The sequence below is a fragment of the Scomber japonicus genome, chromosome 11, assembly GCF_027409825.1.
Source record: "Scomber japonicus isolate fScoJap1 chromosome 11, fScoJap1.pri, whole genome shotgun sequence".
In the NCBI taxonomy this organism is placed as follows: Eukaryota; Metazoa; Chordata; class Actinopteri; order Scombriformes; family Scombridae; genus Scomber; species Scomber japonicus.
In genome coordinates, this window is record NC_070588.1 from 24,420,319 (window position 1) to 24,434,039 (window position 13,721).

At 38.4% G+C, this 13,721-nt stretch overlaps 1 protein-coding gene across 1 annotated transcript in view; it reads left to right on the plus strand.

The window, feature by feature from the left end:
• kcnh3 (potassium voltage-gated channel, subfamily H (eag-related), member 3) overlaps positions 1–13,721 on the plus strand; it is a 124,233-nt gene that overhangs the window by 28,730 nt on the left and 81,782 nt on the right. The gene's annotated exons all lie outside the window — the stretch shown is intronic.

Genomic DNA, 13,721 nt, shown 5'->3' on the forward strand with positions numbered 1-13,721 from the left:
TTGTCAGCGAGGGTTTCTAGAGGGTCCCCCAGCAGCTTTCCAGAGAAGAAACTGGATAAAAATGGGCTCTGAAAGATAACACACAATCACCTGCACTCATGGTTTTCTAAAAGCCTGCACACATGCTGTTCCTTAATGCATGTTATCTGACACTGATGCTTTACCTCAGAAAAAGGAACAGAAAGTCTCTTTTTCTGCTACCATTTCCCCACTGCAGGAGATTTGGGGAGGAAAAGACAGTCATTGTCCTATTGTACAGACAGAGAATGCTTAAAATGTGATTTTTAAATCAGCTTTTGACTACAAATGTCCCAAACAAATGTACCATTATCTAGTTAAAACAACACTGGTTATTGTACATGACAGATTTCTCTTTTGGTGTTTTGTCTGTGCTTTTCTTTGGTTTGAAGTGGGCAGAGCTCAACTGTAAAAAGTTAATGTCACATATTTCTGTGCACCAATCAGATTTGAACAATGTGACAGTTAGAATCAGAATTGAATGACAGTTGTTGATTGATTTGCTTCTTTTGCCTTTTTAAATTTGGTTTCTTAAAATCAGGTTTTTTTATATTTAGCACGGTGTACTGATGCAGTGATGTAAGAGGAACAGTTGCTTTGTGTCCTCTCTCCTCTGTGAGAAATACATTATTACCTGTTATGGAAGGGTGACAAACTGATATTGGCTCTAAAGACACAAATTAGGAGCTCATATCCATTGCGTGAGCCAGTAGCAACTAAATAACACCTCGGGCCCTTTTACTGGCTCAGGGAGCAGGAACTGAGAAGAAATAAAAAGACTGGGTGTAAAGAGAGCAAATTGAGCAGGCATTGTTAGGTAAAGAATAGAGCATAATAGCGAGCGAAAATTAAATGAAGCCTACGGCTGCAGAGGTGAAATGCAAGTTCTATTTCATTCTGTAATAGGGTAAAATCCTATGTGAAATAGAACTTTCTGTTTTTGCTTTGGGATGGAGGCTGGAGACTGGCAATGGCAGAGGGGATATATCACGGATGTGAAGGTGGAGGCTGTTGCAGAACAAAACATAAGTAAAGAGATAGATGGAGTAGGGGCAGAAAGGGTTATTAAGATGCTTCATTCAACTGTTAGCAATCATCTGGTATCAACAAACAAGTGAAGTTGAGGTACAGTAGTCGGGGTGTGCCATGAAAGGAAAAAACAAAAAGAGCTTTTCTGGAGGATTGATCTGAGCGAAAATAGTGTAGGGTGTATTATTTCACACCTGCTCTGCCACAGCTGGTATTGGGCTCAACACAGAAACTATAAGACTCCTTAAAAATGAAAACTCAGGCCTCTGATATGCTGTCCATGAACTCTCCCAAGACTCTCATGTTTTGAGGCAGCGTTAACCATTAGGTACCAGAATACTGACTGGAGAGATGTGTTGTTTATTCAACCATTAAGCCTGGTCTTTTTGTAGCCTAAAGAACAAATGTGAAGTTAATTCCTTCAGGAGAGGCCGGGCCAGACTAATTAAAGGCCCAGTGTCAATAGTCACTGTGATATTAATGAGGCTGGAAGAGGCATAAACCTGGCGCCAAGAGACATGTTTGGAGAGGAGGGGGAGAGCAGGACATTAAATAGAGGGGGACATTTTAGGGACCAGGAAGAGAGAGGAGAAGTAAGAGAAGAGGTGTGTAAATAAAAATGTTCAGCTTTTATGGTGCAACATAAAAGATTTTAAAGAAAGGCTTTACACCATGTCTCTCTTATTCTGTCTGTCAGTCTCTCTCCCTCTCTCTTTTTCTCCTTCTCTGTCTTGAACACACACAAACACACACACACACACACACACAAAATAACACACACACACGCGCGCACACTAATGAATCTAAATTTATCAAGCCATGTACACATGCAAGTGGTGGAACAATCAGGTTAGAGTAGGGGAACAAAAAGCCATCTGTATTTATTGTGTCAGCAATTCTCCTGACTCGCCCTGATAAAATTTCCCATCCAGTATTTACACAGACAGGTGACATTTTCCCTTGTGTGTTTTTAAGCTCAGAAACCATGAAAATGAATGTAAAAAGGAACCAATGTCTTTAGTCTGCAGTAGTCCCATTAGGAGCTCTCCAGTGTTGTTGTGGTTATTGCAGCCAAAAATTAATACATTTTCTACTGCTGTTCTGAAAAAATGTCAGCAGGAAATATATTGTAACTGCTTGCTAGTACTACTGCATCAATAGTTTTATACTAACAATGGATCAAATTCCTATGTAAAAGGGCTCACGTGTATGATGAACCCACAGATGGTTATCAGCTCATTGCTTGAGTATTTATTAGGGCTGTCAAACGATAATTTTTTTTAATCACGATTAATCGAGTTTTGAATTGCATGTTTAAAATCCTGTTATTTTACATTTCAAGGCAGTTTTAAGCCCATAATGTAAAGCATTTCTTACCAGAGTGTCTTAACTGGGAATCAATCACGGCTCTGCTGCGACTCCCACACTCCAAAATGGTCCTTTGGTGGAGCTGAGGCTCACTTGGCTGCACCTGGGTGTTTAGCGTGGAGGTGCTAACTCAAACTTGACGTACTCCGGTGGTAGTTTAACTCCGTTTGACACAGGTTGCATTTTACTTTTGACTTGTCAACTGAACCATCTGCAAGTTTTTTAAAGTTAAACAAGCCGTTCAAAAGTCCAGTAGCTCTCTTACTTTCCATCACCGCGGTAGGTTTACTGCAGGAGGCCACTTCAAAGCATAGCGCTACAGCTAGAGGAGCCGTCTAAGGGTGAGTAGAAGGGACAAAAAGGCTTGCAACATTAAAATGCGATTTAAAAAAATTAACGTGTCATGAATTGCATTAATCTAATTGCGATTAACGCGTTAACGCTGACAGCCCTAGTATTTATGCTTGCACTCAAAAACCCTATCTCCAGCCATAGTGAGCACACGAGATGGTGAAAACTGTGTAGCATTTAGCATAGAAGACATTTAGTAGAGATGGTGGAGATCAAAACAGAGCTAAAAAGGAAAGTGAGTATTTGAGCACATAACTCAAAAACCCAAAGTCCAATTATTATATTATGCAAATCATCTATGTATGATATCTCTTTCTTACATGTGAGAGTAATACATGTGCAATGATTGCTTACATGACACAGACTCACAACATGAAATAACCCATGCAGACCAGAAGACGGAAGTCTTTAATCAGACCATTTTATACTGATTACATCCTCTATACAGAAACACAAGTACTCTTAATCAGAAAAAAAAAAAATCCCACTTCACATGAACGTCATGCCACAGAGTGATGGAAATGTTTAGCATAGGTTTTTGGTCTCGTTTTTAGATATTTAAATGAGATTTTGTGGAAAGGCTATGCCCAGTGGAATAAGTGATAATGTTTTGGTGTAGATCTGTACCCAGGTAATATTTACTCCAGGATCTTTTCAATTGTAGTGCTGTGTTTATCCACGAGAGTCCTGTGTACAGAATGTGGAAAAAGACTTTTATTCTTGTGGACTCTGTTTACTATACAGTTTGTTTTGCTGTACTCTCTAAGGGGGCTAAATGTTGATTTTTCAGTGGTCATACTTTGCTTCTTCCAGGCTTCTTCCAAACATAACTAATTGGACAGCTAGTCAATGCCTAAGTGAATCCAGTGTCCTTTTCTTTTTTTTTACTATACTAATGGATATTTACAATTTCATCTAACTCCTGTTTATGAAATCTCATTGTTTTCTAATTTGTGAATTACTGTCATTGAATTTGTTGTCCAGCACCATTTCATAAAAGGCAACATGGCACTTCCAATTATGCAAAAACACAGGACAAACACATTCAACAGTTTCTATTTACCACAAATGTATTAACAAGCCAGTAAGTTTGCCACAGAGGCTGGAGTGTTCAAACAAGCACGTACAGCTTTCATTTGAATCCATACTGATGAAGGAAGACATCTAGATACACACAGATGTCACTGTAAATAAGATAACACTTGAAAAGAATGAAGGCTGATGTAAGGATGGGGGAGAACGTAATGAAGACATAAATGTTAAATATGATGTGTTTACCTTGGAGCAACAGGAGGAGTGTGCGCATGGGCCTTGTGCACCGTGTACAAGCCAAGATAGTTGGGGGTGGAAGAGCTTTGAAGATGATCCAAAGTGAAGAGGGTAAGAGGATTGTGTGTGCTGGTGTGTTGTACAACTGAGATGACATTCCCACCACCCGGTAACCACGAGGCTTGTAAGCTGCTGTGTGCTGCTTGTCGCCCCCACACATAAAGGGAATGTAGCAGTTGGGGTTCTCCTTTCCTTTCCTTTCCTTTCCTTTCCTTTCCTTTCCTTTCCTTTCCTCTTTCCTCCTTCCTTGACTCTCTTTTCTTTTATCCCAAGTATGCACCCACATTTCCTTTTCTCCTTGCCCTCTCTTCTTCCATCTTCTTCTCCACCTGCTCCTCATTTCCATTATTGGGCTCCATCATTCTGTCCTCTGCCCCTCCCCTCCCTTTCTTTGTTTGGAGGTCGTGATACAACAGCAGCGGCGTTTCTCTGAGCACTGGAGTGACAAACACAGCGGGAACACCCATGAATCCTGCTGATCTGTTTGTCTTTTGACCTCTTTTAAGCACACTTAACATTTGTCCATGAGTAGCACTAGCCAGAAATTGGGGAAAAAAGAGAAAAAAAGAAAAAAGGTGACACACTGTATGTCATAAGGCAACATAAGACCAATACAAAGACCTATACTTGATCTACATAACATAAGCACATGTATCATGTTGTGAAATGGCAGTTAATAAAAGTACCGCTTTCTCCTTTGCTTTTGACAGACAGGGTCATAATTTCTATATAGCTGCTATGTCTCATCATTGGGTATTTGCGACAGATGCTGCCTTTTTTCTTGGGAAGACAGTCTCGATCAAATAAATATGTGATTAGGTTCTTGATATAAGTACAGTAGCAGACATTTCTAGTCTGAGACAACCCAGGGCCAGCCCACACAGCTTATTATGTTTAATTAGCCCCGTGTTTTCATTCTCTTACTGCTGGTCTTGCCCTCACTGGTCTTTCAGCCAACACACACCACTGTACTACAAATGGAGGGCCAGTGAAACAATATTGTATCCATGGAAACAAACCAACCAAAGGGATGACTATACTGTGCTTTGCATGCGTTTGTATGTGTGTCTATAACCACAGATCAACAGGTAGTTGAAGTTATTTGAGTGGAGAAGCATCCTTGTGAGGGAATATTTCTGAACGGGGCTATGAAGAGAACCCTCCCTGTGCACAAAACTGGAATAATCAGTCCGAGTATTAAGCAATTGCTAGCATATAGGACTGCACCTAGGTTTTATGTGCACAGGTAAAACATTTTTTGGAAATAGTTTAAAATTGTGAAAAGAAACTCTGAATTTGGACCAGTTTGCAGATTCTGTGAATGTGCCTATTGTCTAACTTGCCTCTACACTCAACTTTAATTTATCTAAAGCTCAGGCTCTAGAAAACAACCAGTATTTTGCCTCAAGCATTACAAATAAAATATGTATGATGTTGTTGCAATCTCAAAGAAAAGATACTGCATGAATTGCACATCAATATAATAAAACACTTTGAGCCTACTCCATTGATTATATCTGTGCCAGTCTTTTCAGGACTTGAAAAACTACAATACTTGTGTGAAGACCATTACTGTTTGAAGTGATCTGGACGCTAAGTTAGTGCTTCATTTGAATATCACTCTTGTAACTAGAGGTAGTTCAAATAAACCAAAACCAGGATTTATTGCACAACTGTACAATTACACAATGACAAATGCTGAAATTGTAATTATCCATTTAAATTCTACACAGGCCACACACAGTCCTGGTTAAAAAATCCCATTTAAAAAGGTTGGATATGAATAAACATGATATCACAGTGGATTAATGGAAGTGTATGCTTCAGTTAGTCCCCTATATTAAAGCTCTGCATATTTAATGCACACAGAGCTCAAATTGCTAAATGATAGTTTATTCATTATTAAGCAGCTGAATTTAACTATATCACCAATGTATAGTTTCACATATATTTTGGTAATACATATTTAAATCATATTTCATGAGATATTGTTATTTTCCCATCAGGTTGGTTCATTCAACAGCAGAAATAGCATTATAAGAAAAACTACACCTTTTCTTCTCTGGTAGTACCATGGGTTTTGTTGTTGTTGTTGAATTGTTTTGCCACAGTCTCTGAGGGCCGTTTCACAAAAGCAATTTGTGAGTGAAACCTACAGTATACACACATCACAAATGGTGGTAGCGTCCCATTTCACAAATGGCTGTTGTTCATACATTTGCATATAGATTTGCAAGTCCCACAGAGTTTTTGCATGTTGTGCAAGGAACACAAGTGGAGTGTTTGCTATGATTAGTCAACAGTCTTTAAGTTTAGTAAATACCAGTGGAAATTATTTATAGAAGTTTGGATGTGTGAGCTTGGTTTGGTTTGGTAAGGTAAGGTAAGGTAAGGTAAGGTAAGGTAAGGTAAGGTAAGGTAAGGTAAGGTAAGGTTAGGTTAGGTTAGGTTAGGTTAGGTTAGGTTAGGTTAGGTTAGGTTAGGTTTGGTTTGGTTTGGTTTGGTTTGGTTTGGTTTGGTTAGTTTAGTTTAGTTTAGTTTAGTTTAGTTTAGTTTAGTTTAGTTTAGTTTAGTTTAGTTTAGTTGAGTTGAGTTGAGTTGAGTTGAATTGAGTTGAGTTGAGTTTATTTTGGCCACATGAACTCAAAACACTCATGTACAAGAAGACTATCAAATCAAATAATTTCCCCGCCTGGTGTCCCTCATCTCCACCACATCTACTAACAAGCCAAAAAGGAAACAAACATAAATAAATAAGGCCGTTTGACAGAAAAGGTGTAGGCTAAAGCATGTGATTATAGCACCTACCCTTCTTTCATTAATCATTCAATAGTTTCCAATGTGGATAACAAACCCAAAACATCCACAACAATTAGCTATACAGTACACACACAATACAGCAACAATACAGTGAAAATACTATTGTGGTAGCCTTGGAGTTGTTGGATAGTACCTTTGACAGACCTGAGTGGATAATAATGTAATGATAAATGTTACTAACTACTTCATCTGTTGAGTAATTAGTATAGTAATGTAGTTACCTGCTCTTCTTCAGATAAAGATGGTAATATGTTAGCTTGCTCTAGAGACAATTGCACTGAAATAAGTGGCAACATTGATTTCACTGTGAAGCAGCTGTAGGCAAGTGGTGCACTTTAAACAGAAATGTCAACCCGTTCTCATTTTCAGGTTGTTAAATACTGACGCTTTGTCATAGCCCTCAGCTTTTCATATTGACACACACTATATTTCAGTTGGAAGTATCTTTATTACAATCATTATGTTTTATGGTGTGACAACATTGTGGTTAAGGTTTGATTAGGTTTAGGCACTAGGTCAGGGCAAGGACCAGGTGATGGTTTTGGGTTAAAATTATCATTTGAAACATGGTTGGAAGCAGAAAAGGAAAAAAGTGCTCTCCTGCAGCACTTTTTGCCATCTATTTATCAAGCCATCCACCCAATCCGCCTTCTCCAAAAATTGAAACATTTGTCACCTTATATAGACGTCATCTCGTCGTCTCATCTCTAATCAATATGTGGGAGTTCTATAGAAGTCTGTCGGACTACCCTGCATGTGGAAAAAGTGTTATCCAGTGTGTTCAAATGTGACGTGGTAGTATTTGATGAGTTGGGAGTGAAAATGGGTTGGAAATGATAATGTAGCAGGGTTGCCAACTTGTTTAAGGGGTAAATTAACCATATTATAGGTCAGCACAGAATGAGTAAGTGAATAAAAAAAGGCTCATTTCCCTTTTGTTAGGTCAAAAGGTTTCAATTGAACATTCTTGTGATACCCAACCCAGCTGACACATCTCTTTTACCAGTTCACATGGTAACATCCACTGTTTTGTCAAATCCCTGCCCAGGCAACATGTACCTAATCTCCAAAGGTTCATCTTAAGGTTGAGTGTTTGTAATTTCAGATATGAACTATTAAATTACTGTTGGGCCAATTTGTGCATTCTTTTGAACTTACTTTACTTAATACTTACTTAATTACTGCATTGTACTTCCAATGGGGACAAAACGTTGCTCTTTCAGTAGTTATATGTTTTCATCAAATGTTTTCCTCTTGTTTATTCAACCTTAGAAATGACGTTTATATGCTACTATATTTTTGGCTGCATAATGTTTGCGTGTAATGTTTTTATAATAAATTTAGTGACACATTTACATATTTCCTTGAAGTCAGAGGCATACAAGTCCCACACATGGTTATGTTGACAGTCTTCTTCTTCCATGGATTTGCTGGCAACTTACTGAATTTTTGGGATCTAGATTAGTGTGAAATTGTGAAACCATTGGCTGGGTAGTATGTTACAGGCACATGCTTGTGATACATGAGACAAGACAAAATGACCCGCCTGAAAACATCAAAAAGTCAGTGAAAAATCCCTTACATGTTAACCTCTCTCTTTACCAATGTGTAGTCATAATTTTCTGCACCTCTACAATATCCATTGGGAGTGGGGCTTTGGAACAGTACTAAAGATGAGAAAAAAACATTTTTTAAGGTGTTTTTATCCCCACAGTTGAGTAAAATTACTTTTATTTTGGTCTTCTTGGACGTTTGTGGACTAGACTTGTGTCCAAAATTGGGATACAGGTGACAGATCCATCAAGCATTGATGTTATTGTGAGTATTCCAAAGAGCTTTCAGTTGCTGCAACGTGACATTTATCATTGTTGGGTATAATACGTTGTGTGCATTGTTTTGATATGCATTGGTTGTGTTTTGGGGCTGAAAAGCATATGAATTTGATGAGACATATGCAGTCCTCGTCCTGATTCTACCCGATTATTTCTGGTCTCACTCTCCCGCTCCTTCTCTCTGTTCTGTTACACTGTGTTACAGATTGCTGTGGGTGGATGGTGTTGCATGGAGTGAGAGCAAAGCATTATCAAACAGACATACATTTATGTCAGTGTGTGTGTCTGTGTGTGTTTTTTTGTGTGACTGTGTCTATATGTATTTTTCTAAAGTCTCTAGATTGTTTGTATGGTTTGGTATAGAGATGATAACCATTGGGAACGGATGGATGACGTAAGCTGATCAATAACACACACTGAAACTTGATGGTATACATTTACATCATTGTATTCTATACTACAGACAAGTCACATGAAAGGGTCTGCTTATAATAAAAACAATGCACCCTGTGTGAATTTTGTCTGCGTAATATATTTCACCTGTACTTGAGATGAAGATATACTAAAAAGTTCTCTACTACATGCTAGAGAAGACAATTACAGAGTTTAACCAAGTTGGAAGCTCCGGGTCTGAAAAGTGAAGCCAAAGCGGAAGTCCCTTAAACTTGCATTCTCTCTAATGACCAGCAGGGTGCAATTCCAACTGCTCCAAAAAGAAGTACAATTGTATAGAAGCCTATAAGAAGACTTCTCACTTAGTTTATTACCTCATTGTAGACAAGTTGCTACCATGGTGACAAAGTTGGAAGAGGAGTATAGGTGTAGCTGCCAAAATTAGTATTAGCATTATCACAGATAACCATAGACTGTAAATGCTAACCAAGCTAGCAGCTAGTGTTAAGGTCAACTCCACCCACTCGTCCAAAAATAGACACTTCTGGCTCCAAAGATCCAAGATGGCAATGGTGAAAATGCCATCTTGCTTCAAAACAGGAGTCCATAAACCAAAGGGTGACATCATGGTTGTGCCCATTCATTTTTAAGTTACTGGTTTGACCCACCAAGCAGAAACCACCAGGAGTTCTTATTGGCCAGCAATCATGAAGTGATCTGTAAAGTCTTTTAAATGAATTCATGATGCAATGTTGTGTGATTCATAAAATGAATATGGAAATAGGGATATCAATATTGGTAATTCTTACTTTTTTATTTTCTTGTACTTTAAAACAAGTTGCACCTTTAATGCATAATTAAACATTAAACAGCTTTTAAAAACAGTTTATATAGTGGTCATGATTCAGTGTAGAGTCAGCTCTATTATTCTGGTGGCACACTCCAGACTCCACAGTGAACTCTTCTAAATTCAAAACAGCTACTGTAATTTGAATTCTGCCAAAACACTTTCATCTGTTTCACTTCTTTAGGGATTGCAATTTGACAGAGGAGGATGGGGAAGAGAAGAAATTGCTTTGAAGCATTTTGAGTGATGTCTTGGCTGAAATAGAACCTGTTTCACGGCTGGACCGTTGGGACCCTTTCTTCAGGAATAAGACATTTGTACAAGAACAGAAAAAGTTATCTGAGGTCATATTCTCCAGTTATAATAAATTAAGTGTGTGTGTTTTACATATGAGTGGCTTTCAATGAGGCAGATATTCACAACTTAATCAAAGTGGAGTACAAAAAACACAAACTGCCAAATTGTGTGTGTGTGTGACTGGATCTATGTCGATGCCACAGCTGTTGTGTGAGGATGAGTTTTCCTATTTCACAGGTTGAACCTTGCGGCTGCAGACATTTCTCGGAAGTCAGACACGCTGAATCACTTCCATTGTTTTCGATCATTTGTTTTCTACTCTCTTCACTCTCTGTCTTGTTACACGCTGTACCACCAGAATCACTCCCTTTGGTGTTTTGCGTGTGTGTGTGAGTGAGAGAGAGAGAGAGAAAGAGAGGGAGGGCATTTATCTTTTTTATGACAGCAGAATCTGTGTTTGAATGACACAATTGTTAATATTATGGAAGTTCTGAGTCCTCAAGAAGAAATCAGGTTTGAGCTAACAGTGGGCCTTCATTCGTTTCAAAGTAGTTTTGGCAGGTTTGGCGGTGTACATCCCTGACATGCAACCAGAAACAACAGTAAGAGTCCATCTATGTCTATTAAGAAACATCTGGCAACTTCTCCTCATGGTCCATCAGCTTTCTCATTTGGCTACTGTGAAACAGATGTGAACCTAACAAGCTAAAAGCTTTTTGAAGCATATTAATAGCAGTAGTGGTCTCCTGACTTGATTCATGGGCTCAGCTGCAAAAAACTACATTTTAAACTGAGTGGACTCACTAATCTGTCCATGTGTGCTTTCAAAAATTAATTGATTACTGGTTGATTTTTGTTTTTTGTGCTCACATCATGTGTTATATTTATAGTCACCTTGAAGGTAATTACATTTGGCACATGTGACTTTTCCTGCAGTTCAGTCAGCCTCAGAGCAGTTACAGGAATCCAATTAGTCAATTGTATTGATTTACTGCCTGCCTTTAAGGGCTGTTAAAACCACTTGTCTCAACAAACTGAAATAAATAAGGATCATCTTCAGTTTAAATTCAGTCCTTATTGTCCCAGATGACAGGTTTGGCTCACAGCATGGCCGCTCCAAATGACAATCATGAAAACATATTAAAACAGTAAATCAAGGCAATAAGTGAAAAACTAATTAAAAACATTAAATAACAATATCTTGAAAGAAGTAAGACCCAATAATCGCATTGTAGGCTAGAAACAAACACCTAATTATGTGAAGAACTGCTTAATTTGGTTCAATAGCATCACATATGTGCACGTTACACCTGACTCAATCCACATGAGTGTAACGCACGGATACGTCTCCTTTTAAATCTTAATCTGGTCAAATTAAAGTCTGTTGAAGACACCTGCAAATTCATTCACAAATGTATCCATCCAGTTAAATCCTTTTTTAAAGCACGATTATACACTTTGAAGAAAGCAATCTATTACCACAGAGTGGTCTTTCGTTGCCTCACCTTCTCTGTGAAAAAGCAATCAAAGTAATCGTTCTGAGTGTAAATCTGTGTCTGTGTGGCTGATACGTGTGTGCATGTGTCTTTGTATGGGCATGTTAAAAGGGTAATGGGTTCTTACATCATTTCCATTTTAGCCCCTCTTCTATCACCACCTCCCATGCCTAAACCGAGGGGATCATAGCTCTCTGCTGAGCTCCTGTCACAAGCATAAAAGGGTGCCTGTCCATGCAACAATAAGCTAAATTTCCTCAAGGGAATTCTGGGAGCTGTGGGTCATACTGGGAAAGGTTGGTGGTAAAAGAAATTACTATTGATCCACTACTGCTTTCTGGAGGTGTGGGAGTGAGCAGGGAGTACAGGCCACACAAAATGTCATGTACACCCTTTTCCTTTCACAAATACATACACACACACACACACACACACACACACACACACACACACACACACACATTCATCATGTTTGGTCAACAGGTTCTGCTGTTTGCTGTCATAGCTGGAAAGTGATGAATAGACAAGAAAATGCTGCACTTGAGAAACACCCGTGCTGTCGATCATCTTCAGTTACACCTGCACTCCTCCAGCTCCACTTATCTCTGTCCATCCACCACAATAAATGCACGATTTTAAAAGTGTTTTAATTGGATAAGTTTCATAAGTTTTTAACATCATATGACTGATATTTTCGCACATGAGTAAAATAATGTTTTAAGGTGTTAAGCTGTAGCTGTGGTTAATGTCTACAGTAGTTTAGGCACAAACCCACTTAATTAGAACTATGTAAAGATCATGGTTTGGGTTAAAATGATCACTGGAGACAAGTTTTCAAATTCCTTAAAGATATGCAACCTTTACTATCATGGCAACAGTGAACACTTCGATTAATTGACTGAGCAAGATTAAGTCGATTAGAGTTTCTAAAGGTCGGTTTCGATTATTTTTCGATTAATTGCCCAGCCCTACTGGATCGTACTGTGGCAGTGGAGCATTAACAGCCTTAAAGCTGGAATGTGTCATTTCCCTCTCTTGATTGAATTCCTTTTCCTCGTTTAGTTGCTTGAAAGGGCAACCATGCCACATCACTGGACCATGTATATGACATTAAGTGCATTTACATTTATTAATTATATTCATCATGCTGTTTTAACTAAACTACTCTGTTGTTCTTTATGCTTCATATAAAGCTATTAGGCCTTCAGGGCAGACACAATATATTCTGCTATTTCATAATGCTGAATGGCTTTTTGTATTTTCAGGTGCTGAAAAAAATAGAAGCCAAGTAGCATCGTACTTTACTTTTTTTGTTTTGTTTTAGAGAGGCTGAGGCTTCCACACAGCTATTTCACATTTTAACGCCCCCATCTTTGCTTCCAGCCTGTGATGGATTTTAACTATACCCAAAGTAATCAAGTGGAGTGAAAGATCTGTAGCAGCATACAAAGGTTTAGTCCACATAGAATCGACCTGTTTCAGAGAAAAACCTGTTTCTCAACAGACACCATATGACGCATATGTCCCTAGTTGATGCCAACGCTTTATCAAGGGTATGAAAGGGGTAATCACATTGAGAAGCAGGCGCTTTTATTCAGCTTTTGGAAGCAGTTAAAACTGGTCCTTATCTCTGGTGTTTCACTTCTTTATCTAAATGAATTAAAATCTGCCTAATTTTAATCTATTTGGTTGAAAAAGTTCAGTACACACAGAGTTTGGTCTAATGTTGCAATGTTGTTGCTTTATTAAACAGCTTTTCAGTTACCCTTCAGCATTGTGTGGCATTTTGTTTGTTTATTTGGATCTCTTGTAGCTCAAGGCTAATCTCCCAAGAATCCATCTTAAAATACACTTATTATACACTCACTCACATTCACACCGTTAAGCTTAATCATACATAAATTACAGAGTATGTGCACAAACACATTTTATTTACATCAA